The 16,907-nt window shown below is 36.3% G+C and overlaps 1 protein-coding gene across 2 annotated transcripts in view; it reads right to left on the reverse strand.

The window, feature by feature from the left end:
* Positions 1 to 16,108, reverse strand: part of PC (pyruvate carboxylase) — a 1,247,468-nt gene extending 1,231,360 nt beyond the window's left edge. The window contains exon 1 of one of the 2 annotated variants that reach the window (XM_053719999.1): positions 16,041 to 16,108. The gene's annotated coding sequence lies outside the window, so the exon portion shown is untranslated. Of the gene's footprint in view, positions 1 to 16,021 lie in introns of both variants that reach the window. The other variant, XM_053720000.1, reaches the window with a different exon arrangement.
* Between the last annotated feature and the right edge of the window lie 799 nt (positions 16,109 to 16,907).

The following is a 16,907-nucleotide window of genomic DNA, read 5'->3' on the forward strand; positions in this document are numbered from 1 at the left end:
AGGCTGATCTCTACCCTAAAGCTAAAATTAACCCTGCAAGCTCCCTACAACCTACCTAATTAACCCCTTCACTGCTGGGCATAATTTACGTGTGGTGCGCAGCAGCATTTAGTGGCCTTCTAATTACCAAAAAGCAATGCCAAAGCCATATAAGTCTGCTATTTCTGAACAAAGGGGATCCCAAAGAAGCATTTACAACCATTTGTGCCTTAATTGCACAAGCTGTTTGTAAATAATTTCAGTGGGAAACCTAAAGTTTGTGACAAAATTTGTGAAAAAGTGAACTTATTTTTTTATTTGATGACATTTGGCGGTGAAATGGTGGCATGAAATATACCAAAATGGGCCTAGATCAATACTTTGGGTTGTCTTCTAAAAAAAAATATATACATGTCAAGGGATATTCAGGTATTCCTGACAGATATCAGGGTTCCAATGTAACTAGCGCTAATTTTGAAAAAAAGTTGTTTGGAAATAGCAAAGTGCTACTTGTATTTATGGCCCTATAACTTGCAAAAAAAGTAAAGAACATGTAAACATTGGGTATTTCTAAACTCAGGACAAAATTTAGAAACTATTTAGCATAGGTGTTTTTTGGTGATTGTAGATGTGTAACAGATTTTGGGGGTCAAAGTTAGAAAAAGTGTGTTTTTTTCAATTTTTTCCTCATATTTTATATTTTTTTTTATAGGAAATTATAAGATATGATGAAAATAATGGTATTTTTAGAAAGTCCATTTAATGGCGAGAAAAACGGTATATAATATGTGTGGGTACAGTAAACGAGTAAGAGGAAAATTACAGCTAAACACAAACACCGCAGAAATGTAAAAATAGCCATTGTCATTAAGGGTAAGAAAATTGAAAAATGGTCCGGTCATTAAGGGGTTAATGGAAGTAAATTGGAAAGTTGTTTAAAATGGCTGCCCTATCTGAATAATGAAAGTTTAATTTTGATTGAGTGTCCCTTTAACATTGAGACACCTACAGTACATATAGATATCAGAAGATGTAAACTCACCTAACCACATTCCTTCCTGTGGCAGATCACAGGCATTTACTTGTCTTTAATTACATTTTAGTAAACATTAGTCTGAACCCCAAGGCTAATGAGTCTATCAGCAAACTGAATATTCAGCATCTACACCCTGCTACATTTATCTAACAGTAAATCTAAAGCAATCACATTAATACAGCGTTGTATCATTTTATTCTACATTATTCCCTTAAAGAGACACTGAAGTCATAATTAGACAGTCATGATTTAGACAGAACATACAATTTTAAACAACAAGCAATTTACTTCTAATTATTTCATTTGCTTCCTTCTCTTGTTATCCTTTGCTGAAAGGTTTATCTAGGAAAGCTCAGGAGCAGCAAAGAACCTAGGTTCTAGCTGCTGATTGGTGGTTGCATATTTATATACCGATTGTGATTGGCTCACCCATATGTTCTGTTAGAAACCAGTAGTTGATACTAGAAGTAAACTAGAAAGTTGTATTCTCTGTCTGAATCATGAAAGAAATGTTTTGGGTTTCATGTCCCTTTAACAAGTAACGCACTTGTTAAAGGGACAGTCTACACCAGAATTTTTGTTATTAAAAAAAAAAAAAAAAAGACAGATAATCCCTTTATGACCCATTCCCCAGTTATGCATAACCAGCACGGTTATACTAATATACTTTTTACCTCTGTGATTGCCTTGTACCTGAGCCAGCAATCTCTTGTTGTGAAAAGCTAAAAAAAAGCATGTGATAAGAGGCTGTCTTTAGTGGCATAGAAACAGGCAGAAATTTACAGGTTTAAAGGTTATAAAGTATATTTATATAATAATGTTGCTTGTGCAAAGCTGGGGAATGGCTAGTAAAGGCGTTATCTATCTTTTTAAACAATAACAATTTTAGTCTTGGCTGTCCCTTTAAGGCTTTTCATGCAGGTACAAAGGGGATAATCAAACAACGCATTTCACGAAAAAAGAGCGAGACAATGACATCTAGACTTGCTGAATTTCATGGGTCACAGATCGGAAGTCCATTTGCAGAGATGCAAGCTAAGCGGTATGAATGCTCGCAAAATGATCAGTCTAGTTGTTCACTTTGACGCTGGTCAAAAAACCGTGGCCGGACTTTTAGCCGACGGACATTTGGCCGACGGACATTTGGCCGAAACACAAGTGGCTGTCAGATAACAGTCCGGCCACGAGATAGATAGATTTGATAGATAGATACATAGATTAGATAGATCAATAGATGCAATAGATACATTTGATAGATACGATAGATAAATAGATAGATTTGATAGATAGATAATTTCCCAGACAGAGAATTACAAGACGTGCAGCCTGGGACCCATGGTAAGGATCCCAGAGGCAGTTGCGGCGCCCGAGGCTCTGATTAGAACAGAGCACTCTGGAACGTATCTGCCCTCGGCCGAAATCGGAACATTCTTTAGCTTTCTGTCTGTCGGCCAAATGTCCGTCTGCCAAATGTCCTTCTGCATTTTGTCAGAGCACCTCAAAAAACACCTACTTCACTTTTCAGAAACAACAATGTTGTGCCAGAAAATAGGTAAAACAGCTATTGGCATAAGCAGTATCCCCAACAACATTAATTCAGGACATTCCATATGACACAAAAACTAAAATCAGACGCATTTATGTTCAAAGTGGAGTTAAAAAGTGTAATGCACACCAAAAAGCTTCCAGGACCCTTCATATCACCTGTGCTGACCCTAAAACACTCCATTGTCCATTCCACATTGTCTGTCCTGCAGAATGTCACCTTAGCCTCCACAAATGCTACTCATGGATAAGCAAGTGATAGAATCAATAACACTATTGCCTCTATAACTGTGAGGTCCACATTGTTTAATTGTTGACACCTGAAGAAGCAATGGTGCGAAACGCGTATGGGCGCCAAGTCTGAATTTTAGTGCTATTTATTTATTTTTATTTTAATGACTGGGTCTATAGACAAATAGTTACATCTGCTAATCCACAAAGCATCATAAATAAGAATTTGGTTCTTTTTTTTTTTTTTTTACTATCCTGTTTTTCTCCATGTATTGATTTGTGGATATTAATCTAGAGAAACCTTTATACTTTTTGTGGCTTATAAAATAGTAATTTTTTCTGGCTCCCAACTTTTTGAACGATTAAAAAAAAATTGAAAAAGGGAAAAAAAAAAAGTTTGCCTAATTCACACTTCATTAAAGGGACATTGTACATTAGATTTTTCTTTGCATAAATGTTTTGTAGATTATCCCATTTATACAGCTCATCTGGTAGTGTTTTTATAAATATGTTCAGTTTTGCTTTTTTTTTTTTAAGAACATTGTTCTGATTTTCAGACTCCTAACCAAGCCCCACTGTGTCAGATGTATACTGATGTCTACAGATTCCTGCTGGCTTTGTTTTATGTCTTTTCATATGCAGAGGTGGGAGGGGGGTTGTGCTCGTCCTGGTTTATCACCCCCTTTCACTAGGTGTCCCAGCCTAACCCCATCAACAATGCTAAACTGGGAACTTCTAAGAAAGCTTTTTAAAAGGTTTAATACTGGATTTTTATATCAGTATCTGTGCATATTATTCTTTATAGCAGTGTAAATTGCATGCAGTTATATAGAAACTTGTGTACACTGTCCCTTTAATAATTTTAGATGGCTCCTAATAATATGTCACGTATGGTCAACCCTCCTATACCAGAATTAGACAACTGATCATTAATTATAGACAGTACTAGTGTGCAGTATTTTTTGTTTGCTTGTGTTCTGTTTTAAGCTGATTCTAGCAGTCATTAGCTGCACGTGCACAAGGCTGAGCTCTAAAGCACACAACAGTTTCCATTACCACAGTAGACAATAAATCTTTGTGCATGAAGCACTTTAAATATAGACAAGAAGGGCGTCTGTCATGTACCGACCGTGTCCGTCTGTCATAGCTACACCTGGCTGCATCAGCACATTCTCACTTAGTTTAAAGAATCCCGTTAAAACACGTTTCAGACTGTAATGCAAAAGCATAGAAATTTGTGTAGTAAAAATAATATAAATTTCATTATTTATTCTGTCCCCTTTTCCTGCAATTGTGGGTTTTCCTATGCCCCTGTGTCTGTATAGAGGAGCGCGAGCCACCAAATTACTGGGTTAAAAAGTCTGTTCTTATCTCACATCCCTTGCTGAGGCCAGTCAGGAACTAAGGTTAACACTTTAGTGACTTTGGCTCTAGTTGAATGCAGCTGTAGAGATTAGATAAGGGAAAACTAGCTTCTAACACGGTGATACGCACTACTTTATAGCAACTAAACTAACAAAAACTTTACACTTATTCCCTCCAAATGTATTATCAGTCTAATCTATGTCTTAAATACATAACATCGATTACTTATTTACTGTCCCTTTAAAAAAGGTACAATGTACTGTAATTTTCTTTTCCCCTTTGTGTCCCAAATAAGATATTTTACCTGGAAGAGTGTATTAAATTGTTTACAAATAGATTGCTTATCTTTATTTTGTCATGTGAAATAGCTCATTTTGTCTGTGGTATTCCCACCTATACTGAAATTTCAAATACGTATGTACTGGTTATAGAAAGGATGTGTAAACAAGGTTTACAAATAATTACGCTCCCAGTAGGTGGTGGGACAGAGGAATAATAAAATGTGAATTTTCCATTGCTCTCTCTAAGTATTGGTCTCACTCTGTATACAAATGTAAGATGAGGAGGATTTTGTGTAAGTATAGAGAGATAAGCTAATGATTTCTGCTCTCCCAAGCAAGCTCAGCCCATTTCATTGGGTTGTGGTTTCAATTACCAGAGAAAGCTATTTCATAAACAAAAATGTACCAAAGTAGAAATATTATACTCTGCAGTTGGTATAACAAGTCATTGTAAACACATTAAAGGGACATTGTACACTAGATTTTTCTTTGCACACATGTTTTGTAGATAAACCATTTATACAGCCCATCTTGTAGTGTTTTTGTAACAATGTAGAGTTTTGCTTATTTTTTAATAACTTTGTGCTGATTTTCAGACTCGTAACCAAGCCCCAAAGTGTCAGATGTAGACCCAGGTCTACAGACTCATCTTGCTCCTGTTTCTGTAATCTGTCTTTTCATATGCAGGGGAGGGTCTGCTCATTCTGCTTTCTCAGCCCCTTTCAATGAGTGTCCCAGCCTAAACTCATCTACAGAGCTAAACTGGGAGCTTCTTACTTAGTTTCTAAAAGGTTTATAGCGGATTTGTAGGTCAGTATCTGTGCATATTCTTCTCTATTACATGCGGTTATATACAAATTGGTGTAGAATGTCCCTTTATTAATATTACAGTACACAGTGTCTTTAAAGGGACAGTCTAGGCCAAAATAAACTTTCATGATTCAGATAGAGCATGTCATTTTAAACAATTTTCCAATTTACTTTTATCACCAATTTTGCTTTGTTCTCTTGGTATTCTTAGTTAAAAGCTTAACCTAGGAGGTTCATATGCCAATTTCTTAGACCTTGAAGGCCACCTCTTTTCAGAATGCATTTTAACAGTTTTTCACCACTAGAGGGTGTTAGTTCACGTATTTCATATAGATAACACTGTGCTTGTGCACGTGAAGTTATCTGGGAGCAGGAACTGATTGGCTAGACTGTAAGTCTGTCAAAAGAACTGAAATAAAGGGGCAGTTTGCAGAGGCTTAGATACAAGATAATCACAGAGGTTAAAAGTATATTATTAAAACTGTGTTGGTTATGCAAAACTGGGGAATGGGTAATAAAGGGATTATCTATCTTTTAAAACAATAACAATTCTGGTGTAGACTGTCCCTTTAAATAAAAACTAGACGTGAGACCAGAGCGAGCCCTCGCGGAAGATGCTCAGAGGCAACTTATTCTTTGCAATTGTTATTTTCCACTGTAAACAGAGGGTTAAACTAGTGAACATCTTATAAGTATGGCCTCTGTTAAGCCATAAACTGCAGGAATTGGCCAAAACTAACAATAAGGCACAACATATTCTACATATGCATGAAAATCCTGTGCGATTAACCCACTGCCAACAGAAAGGCTAAATCACTGCCAACAAAAAGGCTAAATCACTGCTTTGTGTGTGTTTAGAATACTCTCTCTCGCTCTCTCTCATATCTCTAAAGGTGTTTATAAAAAACACTTCTAAGGGCTAAATTTATTAAAGCTCTACGGCTGCAAGTTCTCATAAGAACTTGCTCGCTGTCATTTATCAAGCAGCGGTCACCAGACCGCCGCTTCCCTAACCTCTTCGCCACCTCTAATGTGGCGAAATTCAATCTCCTCGGTCTAGTCAGACTGAGGAGATTGACAGCTCCTGCCCGCGCGTGATTGGCTGTGCGCGGGAAGGGGGCGGGATTGCACGCGAGCGCAAAATTGCGCTTGTGTGCAATGGCGAATACCTGCGGGTAATTTCGCCCCGCCACAGGCGAGCTGAGGCGTACAGGGGCGCGTATACACGCCCCTGTACGCCTCAGCTTTAATAAATCAAGCCCTAAGTCAGACTCCCCCCAAGGCAGAACATGCAGTGATCTGAGATACCATCACAGAAAATGCATCATCTCTGCAGAAAGAACAGGAACTGTAAGTGCTTTAATGGGACACTGCAATCAAAATTAAAATTCATTATTCAGATAGGGCAGCCATTTTAAACAACTTTCCAATTTACTTCCATAACAAAATGTGCACAGTCTTTTTATATCACCAGCTCCTACTGAGCATGTGCAAGAATAAGTGTGTATGCATTTGTGAATGGCTGATTGCGGTCACATGGTACGTGTATGCATTTGTGATTGGCTGGTGGCTGTCACATGGTAGAGTGGGAGTGGAAAAAGACAATTTTTAAAATTGTCAGAATTAAAATCTACTACTCATTTGAAGTTCAGACTAAGTGCTATTGCATTGTCTTGTTATCTTGCATTTGTTGATTATGCAAATCTACTGTGTTGACTGGTCCTTTAACTTTACAACGCTGCTCCACATCCGGCTTTTCTCTTCAAACAGAGCTTTGCTCTGGCTACACTGTATAAATTTTCCTTAACACAGCAAATCCAAAGCAAAGTGCTGTTTGAAGTGAACAGTCAAATATGCAGTAGCGTTGCAAAGCAGCAGTGCATTGATTGCTGACTGGCTCTCCGAGATATTTTCAAACCCGCCCCCTAGCATTTCCCAGTCTTAAAAACATTTAATCAATGAAAGTGCCCCTGTTTTGAAGAGTAATTGTATATACTCTGCATTAAATTCAGAAACTTTACAATCACTTTAAAATATATCTGCAGAAAATTTTTCACTAAAAAAAAATCTCATTCAAGAAAGTGAAAAAAAGTTCTGCTTCTGGGCCGACTCCTAACATTTTTGGGTTGGCTCCTACACTTTGAACCAAAATATTGAGCCCTTGTTTAACCCATAAGAAGCAGAGAACTGAACAAAGTAAGGTGGTGCCTCTTCGGGATTCAAGGGGTAAAGATGACAATGACGGTAGCCAATTCCAAACAGTATCCGCGAACAAACATAAAGTAGGAAGGAAAAAGGGCAGTCGTTTACACTTCTAGATCACTCATATTTTTACATAATACCTAAAAGGGACAATAAACCCAATTATTTTGTTTATGATTCAGATAGAGCAGCAATTTTAAGCAATTTTCTAATTTACTCCTATTAATTTTCTTCGTTCTCTTGCTATCTTTATTTGAAAAAGGAATCTAAGCTAAGGAGACGGCCCATTTTTGGTTCAGCACCCTAGTTAGCGCTTGCTGATTGGTGGCTATATCGGCAAGCGCAACCCAGGTGCTGAACCTAATATAGGCCGGCTTCTATGCTTTACATTCCTGTTTTCCAAATAAGGATAGCAAGAGAACAAAGAAAATTGATAATAGGAGTAAATAAAAAAATTGTCCCAATTCCCTGATTTAATATTAATTACATTACAATGGCAACACCACATTAACACCTTGTTTAACAGTTTACAAAAAATAACCTGTTTGCACAGTCACATCAGTGACGTTTAATCACATGTGCAACATGTAAGCAATTCTCAGCATAAGCCGCAGGCATTTCTACTGCTTTATTACCTAATCAGAGTATTTCTCATATTACAAATAAGTTATTCTCAGTATAAGCAGCGCACATTTCTACTGCTTTATTACCTAATCAGAGTATTTCTCAGACATTACAGGTAACCTGTTATTCTCAGTATAAGTAGCGCGCATTTCTACTGCTTTATTACCTAATCAGAGTATTTCTCAGACATTACAGATAAGTTATTCTCAGTATAAGCAGCACACATTTCTACAGCTTTATTAGCGAATCAGAGTATTTCTCACATTACAGATAAGTTATTCTCAGTATAAGCAGCACACATTTCTACAGCCTTATTACCTAATCAGTATTTCTCATATTACAAATAAGTTATTCTCAGTATAAGCAGCGCGCATTTCTACTGCTTTATTACCTAATCAGAGTATTTCTCATATTACAAATAAGTTATTCTCAGTATAAGCAGCGCACATTTCTACTGCTTTATTACCTAATCAGAGTATTTCTCAGACATTACAGGTAACCTGTTATTCTCAGTATAAGTAGCGCGCATTTCTACTGCTTTATTACCTAATCAGAGTATTTCTCAGACATTACAGATAAGTTATTCTCAGTATAAGCAGCGCACATTTCTACAGCTTTATTAGCGAATCAGAGTATTTCTCACATTACAGATAAGTTATTCTCAGTATAAGCAGCACACATTTCTACAGCCTTATTACCTAATCAGTATTTCTCATATTACAAATAAGTTATTCTCAGTATAAGCAGCACACATTTCTACTGCTTTATTACCTAATCAGTATTTCTCATATTACAAATAAGTTATTCTCAGTATAAGCAGCGCGCATTTCTACAGCTTTATTACCTAATCAGAGTATTTCTCACATTACAGATAAGTTATTCTCAGTATAAGCAGCGCGCATTTCTACTGCTTTATTACCTAATCAGAGTATTTCTCAGACATTACAGATAAGTTATTCTCAGTATAAGTAGCGCGCATTTCTACAGCTTTATTACCTAATCAGAGTATTTCTCACATTACAGATAAGTTATTCTCAGTATAAGCAGCGCACATTTCTACAGCTTTATTACCTAATCAGAGTATTTCTCTTATTACAGGTAACCTGTTATTCTCAGTATAAGCAGCGCACATTTCTACAGCTTTATTACCTAATCAGAGTATTTCTCAGACATTACAGATACGTTATTCTCAGTATAAGCAGCGCGCATTTCTACAGCCTTATTACCTAATCAGAGTATTTCTCAGACATTACAGATAAGTTATTCTCAGTATAAGCTGCGCACATTTCTACAGCTTTATTACCTAATCAGAGTATTTCTCATATTACAAATAAGTTATTCTCAGTATAAGCAGCGCGCATTTCTACAGCTTTATTACCTAATCAGAGTATTTCTCAGACATTACAGATAAGTTATTCTCAGTATAAGCAGCACACATTTCTACAGCCTTATTACCTAATCAGAGTATTTCTCACATTACAAATAAGTTATTCTCAGTATAAGCAGCGCGCATTTCTACTGCTTTATTACCTAATCAGAGTATTTCTCACATTACAAATAAGTTATTCTCAGTATAAGCAGCGCACATTTCTACAGCTTTATTACCTAATCAGAGTATTTCTCAGACATTACAGGTAACCTGTTATTCTCAGTATAAGCAGCGCACATTTCTACTGCTTTATTACCTAATCAGAGTATTTCTCACATTACAGATAAGTTATTCTCAGTATAAGCAGCGCACATTTCTACTGCTTTATTACCTAATCAGAGTATTTCTCATATTACAAATAAGTTATTCTCAGTATAAGCAGCGCACATTTCTACTGCTTTATTACCTAATCAGAGTATTTCTCAGACATTACAGGTAACCTGTTATTCTCAGTATAAGCAGCGCACATTTCTACTGCTTTATTACCTAATCAGAGTATTTCTCACATTACAGATAAGTTATTCTCAGTATAAGCAGCACGCATTTCTACAGCTATATTACCTAATCAGAGTATTTCTCTTATTACAGGTAACCTGTTATTCTCAGTATAAGCAGCGCACATTTCTACAGCTTTATTACCTAATCAGAGTATTTCTCACATTACAGATAAGTTATTCTCAGTATAAGCAGCACGCATTTCTACAGCTTTATTACCTAATCAGAGTATTTCTCTTATTACAGGTAACCTGTTATTCTCAGTATAAGCAGCGCACATTTCTACAGCTTTATTACCTAATCAGAGTATTTCTCAGACATTACAGATACGTTATTCTCAGTATAAGCAGCGCGCATTTCTACTGCTTTATTACCTAATCAGAGTATTTCTCTTATTACAGGTAACCTGTTATTCTCAGTATAAGCAGCGCACATTTCTACAGCTTTATTACCTAATCAGAGTATTTCTCTTATTACAGGTAACCTGTTATTCTCAGTATAAGCAGCGCACATTTCTACAGCTTTATTACCTAATCAGAGTATTTCTCAGACATTACAGATACGTTATTCTCAGTATAAGCAGCGCGCATTTCTACTGCTTTATTACCTAATCAGAGTATTTCTCACATTACAGATAAGTTATTCTCAGTATAAGCAGCGCACATTTCTACTGCTTTATTACCTAATCAGAGTATTTCTCAGACATTACAGATACGTTATTCTCAGTACAAGCAGCGCGCATTTCTACAGCTTTATTACCGAATCAGAGTATTTCTCACATTACAGATAAGTTATTCTCAGTATAAGCAGCGCACATTTCTACTGCTTTATTACCTAATCAGAGTATTTCTCAGACATTACAGATACGTTATTCTCAGTATAAGCAGCGCACATTTCTACAGCTTTATTACCTAATCAGAGTATTTCTCACATTACAGATAAGTTATTCTCAGTATAAGCAGCACACATTTCTACAGCTTTATTACCTAATCAGAGTATTTCTCACATTACAGATAAGTTATTCTCAGTATAAGTAGCGCACATTTCTACAGCTTTATTACCTAATCAGAGTATTTCTCAGACAATACAGATACGTTATTCTCAGTATAAGCAGCGCACATTTCTACAGCTTTATTACCTAATCAGAGTATTTCTCACATTACAGATAAGTTATTCTCAGTATAAGCAGCACACATTTCTACAGCTTTATTACCTAATCAGAGTATTTCTCACATTACAGATAAGTTATTCTCAGTATAAGTAGCGCACATTTCTACAGCTTTATTACCTAATCAGAGTATTTCTCATATTACAGATAAGTTATTCTCAGTATAAGCAGCGCGCATTTCTACTGCTTTATTACCTAATCAGAGTATTTATCAGACATTACAGATAAGTTATTCTCAGCATAAGCAGCGCGCATTTCTACAGCTTTATTACCTAATCAGAGTATTTATCAGACATTACAGATAAGTTATTCTCAGTATAAGCAGTGCGCATTTCTACTGCTTTATTACCTAATCAGAGTATTTCTCACATTACAGGTAACCTGTTATTCTCAGTATAAGCAGCGCACATTTCTACTGCTTTATTACCTAATCAGAGTATTTCTCAGACATTACAGATACGTTATTCTCAGTATAAGCAGCGCGCATTTCTACAGCTTTATTACCGAATCAGAGTATTTCTCACATTACAGATAAGTTATTCTCAGTATAAGCAGCACACATTTCTACTGCTTTATTACCTAAACAGCGTATTTCTCAGACAATACAGATACGTTATTCTCAGTATAAGCAACGCGCATTTCTACAGCTTTATTACCTAATCAGAGTATTTCTCACATTACAGATAAGTTATTCTCAGTATAAGTAGCGCACATTTCTACAGCTTTATTACCGAATCAGAGTATTTCTCACATTACAGATAAGTTATTCTCAGTATAAGTAGCGCACATTTCTACAGCTTTATTACCTAATCAGAGTATTTCTCACATTACAGATAAGTTATTCTCAGTATAAGTAGCGCACATTTCTACAGCTTTATTACCTAATCAGAGTATTTCTCATATTACAGATAAGTTATTCTCAGTATAAGCAGCACACATTTCTACTGCTTTATTACCTAATCAGAGTATTTCTCAGACAATACAGATACGTTATTCTCAGTATAAGCAGCGCGCATTTCTACAGCTTTATTACCTAATCAGAGTATTTCTCAGACATTAGATACGTTATTCTCAGTATAAGCAGCGCACATTTCTACAGCTTTATTACCTAATCAGAGTATTTCTCACATTACAGATAAGTTATTCTCAGTATAAGTAGCGCACATTTCTACAGCTTTATTACCTAATCAGAGTATTTCTCATATTACAGATAAGTTATTCTCAGTATAAGCAGCACACATTTCTACTGCTTTATTACCTAATCAGAGTATTTCTCACATTACAGATAAGTTATTCTCAGTATAAGCAGCACGCATTTCTACAGCTTTATTACCTAATCAGAGTATTTCTCTTATTACAGGTAACCTGTTATTCTCAGTATAAGCAGCGCACATTTCTACAGCTTTATTACCTAATCAGAGTATTTCTCACATTACAGATAAGTTATTCTCAGTATAAGCAGCGCACATTTCTACTGCTTTATTACCTAATCAGAGTATTTCTCAGACATTACAGATACGTTATTCTCAGTATAAGCAGCGCGCATTTCTACAGCTTTATTACCGAATCAGAGTATTTCTCACATTACAGATAAGTTATTCTCAGTATAAGCAGCACACATTTCTACTGCTTTATTACCTAATCAGAGTATTTCTCAGACAATACAGATACATTATTCTCAGTATAAGCAGCGCGCATTTCTACAGCTTTATTACCTAATCAGAGTATTTCTCAGACATTAGATACGTTATTCTCAGTATAAGCAGCGCACATTTCTACAGCTTTATTACCTAATCAGAGTATTTCTCACATTACAGATAAGTTATTCTCAGTATAAGTAGCGCACATTTCTACAGCTTTATTACCTAATCAGAGTATTTCTCATATTACAGATAAGTAATTCTCAGTATAAGCAGCGCGCATTTCTACTGCTTTATTACCTAATCAGAGTATTTCTCACAGTACAGATAAGTTATTCTCAGCATAAGCAGAGCGCATTTCTACAGCTTTATTACCTAATCAGAGTATTTCTCCGACATTATAGATAAGTTATTCTCAGTATAAGCTGCGCACATTTCTACTGCTTTATTACCTAATCAGAGTATTTATCAGACATTACAGATAAGTTATTCTCAGCATAAGCAGCGCGCATTTCTACAGCTTTATTACCTAATCAGAGTATTTCTCACATTACAGATAAGTTATTCTCAGTATAAGCAGCACACATTTCTACTGCTTTATTACCTAATCAGAGTATTTCTCAGACATTACAGATAAGTTATTCTCAGTATAAGCAACACACATTTCTACTGCTTTATTACCTAATCAGAGTATTTCTCATATTACAAATAAGTTATTCTCAGTATAAGCAGCGCGCATTTCTACAGCTTTATTACCTAATCAGAGTATTTCTCACATTACAGATAAGTTATTCTCAGTATAAGCAGCGCGCATTTCTACAGCTTTATTACCTAATCAGAGTATTTCTCAGACATTACAGATATGTTATTCTCAGTATAAGCAGCACGCATTTCTACAGCTTTATTACCTAATCAGAGTATTTCTCTTATTACAGGTAACCTGTTATTCTCAGTATAAGCAGCACACATTTCTACTGCTTTATTACCTAATCAGAGTATTTCTCATATTACAGATAAGTTATTCTCAGTATAAGCAGCGCGCATTTCTACAGCTTTATTACCTAATCAGAGTATTTCTCACATTACAGATAAGTTATTCTCAGTATAAGCAGCGCGCATTTCTACAGCTTTATTACCTAATCAGAGTATTTCTCAGATAATACAGATAAGTTATTCTCAGTATAAGCAGCGCACATTTCTACTGCTTTATTACCTAATCAGAGTATTTCTCACATTACAGGTAACCTGTTATTCTCAGTATAAGCAGCGCACATTTCTACTGCTTTATTACCTAATCAGAGTATTTCTCAGACATTACAGATATGTTATTCTCAGTATAAGCAGCGCGCATTTCTACAGCTTTATTACCGAATCAGAGTATTTCTCACATTACAGATAAGTTATTCTCAGTATAAGCAGCGCGCATTTCTACAGCCTTATTACCTAATCAGAGTATTTCTCAGACAATACAGATAAGTTATTCTCAGTATAAGCAACGCACATTTCTACAGCTTTATTACCTAATCAGAGTATTTCTCAGACATTACAGATATGTTATTCTCAGTATAAGCAACGCACATTTCTACAGCTTTGTTACCTAATCAGAGTATTTCTCAGACATTACAGATAAGTTATTCTCAGTATAAGCAACGCACATTTCTACTGCTTTATTACCTAATCAGAGTATTTCTCAGACATTACAGATAAGTTATTCTCAGTATAAGCAACGCGCATTTCTACAGCTTTATTAGCGAATCAGAGTATTTCTCACATTACAGGTAACCTGTTATTCTCCGTATAAGCAGCGCACATTTCTACTGCTTTATTACCTAATCAGAGTATTTCTCATATTACAAATAAGTTATTCTCAGTATAAGCAGCACACATTTCTACTGCTTTATTACCTAATCAGAGTATTTCTCACATTACAGATAAGTTATTCTCAGTAAAAGCAGCACACATTTCTACTGCTTTATTACCTAATCAGAGTATTTCTCATATTACAAATAAGTTATTCTCAGTATAAGCAACCCGCATTTCTACAGCTTTATTACCTAATCAGAGTATTTCTCATATTACAAATAAGTTATTCTCAGTATAAGCAGCGCGCATTTCTACTGCTTTATTACCTAATCAGAGTATTTCTCATATTACAAATAAGTTATTCTCAGTATAAGCAGCGCACATTTCTACTGCTTTATTACCTAATCAGAGTATTTCTCAGACAATACAGATAAGTTATTCTCAGTATAAGCAACGCGCATTTCTACAGCTTTATTACCTAATCAGAGTATTTCTCAGACAATACAGATAAGTTATTCTCAGTATAAGCAACGCGCATTTCTACAGCTTTATTACCTAATCAGAGTATTTCTCAGACAATACAGATAAGTTATTCTCAGTATAAGCAGCACACATTTCTACAGCTTTATTACCTAATCAGAGTATTTCTCAGACAATACAGATAAGTTATTCTCAGTATAAGTAGCGCGCATTTCTACTGCTTTATTACCTAATCAGAGTATTTCTCACATTACAGATAAGTTATTCTCAGTATAAGCAGCGCGCATTTCTACTGCTTTATTACCTAATCAGAGTATTTCTCACATTACAGATAAGTTATTCTCAGTATAAGTAGCGCACATTTCTACTGCTTTATTACCTAATCAGAGTATTTCTCAGACAATACAGATAAGTTATTCTCAGTATAAGCAGCACACATTTCTACTGCTTTATTACCTAATCAGAGTATTTCTCAGACAATACAGATAATTTATTCTCAGTATAAGCAGTGCACATTTCTACTGCTTTATTACAGGGTATTTCTCAGACATTACATAAACTTATACTGAACCCAGCATGTAACCTGCTATAACTTTATCACTATGACCTATTGGTGCAAACAGAGGTCCCCTGATATTTAGCATCTAATGAAATGATTGGCAGTTGCATGTATTACTATGAGTAAATACATTGTTACCTAGTGCATGTGAACCAATAACACACTGAATAATAATAAAGTAATGAATGCAGCTGTGGTATTAGCAGCTGCTGACCACAGGGCACCTATAAGGAACATTACACGTCAGACTGACACGCAGGCAGTGCCCGGGTAGGTACCCACTATACTCCCAGGACCGCAGCACCATCCCTCCTCTATGAGCCCCACTTGGGGCACTGACCGCTAACCCTTCTCGCCCAGGTATATATACTCACAGCCTGGAACGTTCCTCACCTTAGGATTCTACAGCGCGTGCCACACACCCATCAACCAATAGCGACACGCCTTCCCAGCATGGGCACGCCCCTTTCATCCCACGTGTCCTAAACACCTTCCATTGATTGTAAGTCTTCAGCTACTACTAAAGCGGTGTATACGGGAGTGACGTCGATGATGCAGCTTCCGCCATCTTGAGTCCTGTAAAATCTTAGTAAAATTGTATTAGATTAAACCAGTCCATCAAAAAGTAATATTTATCTGTATATTATTTCCCTAAGTACATATAACATTACATAACGTCAGTTTTATATGATCATACCAGAAAAATAGATGTAGCCCCTAATAACTATGGACACTGCAGCGTCACTAGCGTGCTGCATAGAGACTCAAATTCGCCCTTAGTAAATATGGACGCTAAACATCAGGTTCAGGCGTTCTGTCAGATCAGCAAATCATCAGATTAGCCAATCACTTCACTGAACTGTGCAAACCCCGCCCCATCTCATTGGAGGTCAGCGCGCACCAGCTGTCAAACGCCACGTGTTTTTTTTGCGATATTAGCAGGCACGTGCTGTTTTGGCGCCCCAGGTTTAAGCATTCATGAGGTCATCGCTGTCACTGTCACACGGGGCTGGGCGGCCATTTTTGTTGTGGGCAGTATCATTACTGATTAGATATTTTCCTCTCACCGTGTATAATTATAGTTCCTTATATGAGCAGAGCACGTGATGCATACCTGTAGTCTCTACAAGCTTCATTGTCTCACTGCAGTGACATCTCAGGCCAGGTGTCTTGGCACTTACAGTTTGTTCATTGTCTGAGTGTCAGCTAAGTGTAAAATGCCTCCTGTGCCTCAATTTGTTATACATATGGAGCAGAAAG

Source organism: Bombina bombina, chromosome 7 (assembly GCF_027579735.1).
Source record: "Bombina bombina isolate aBomBom1 chromosome 7, aBomBom1.pri, whole genome shotgun sequence".
In the NCBI taxonomy this organism is placed as follows: domain Eukaryota; kingdom Metazoa; phylum Chordata; class Amphibia; order Anura; family Bombinatoridae; genus Bombina; species Bombina bombina.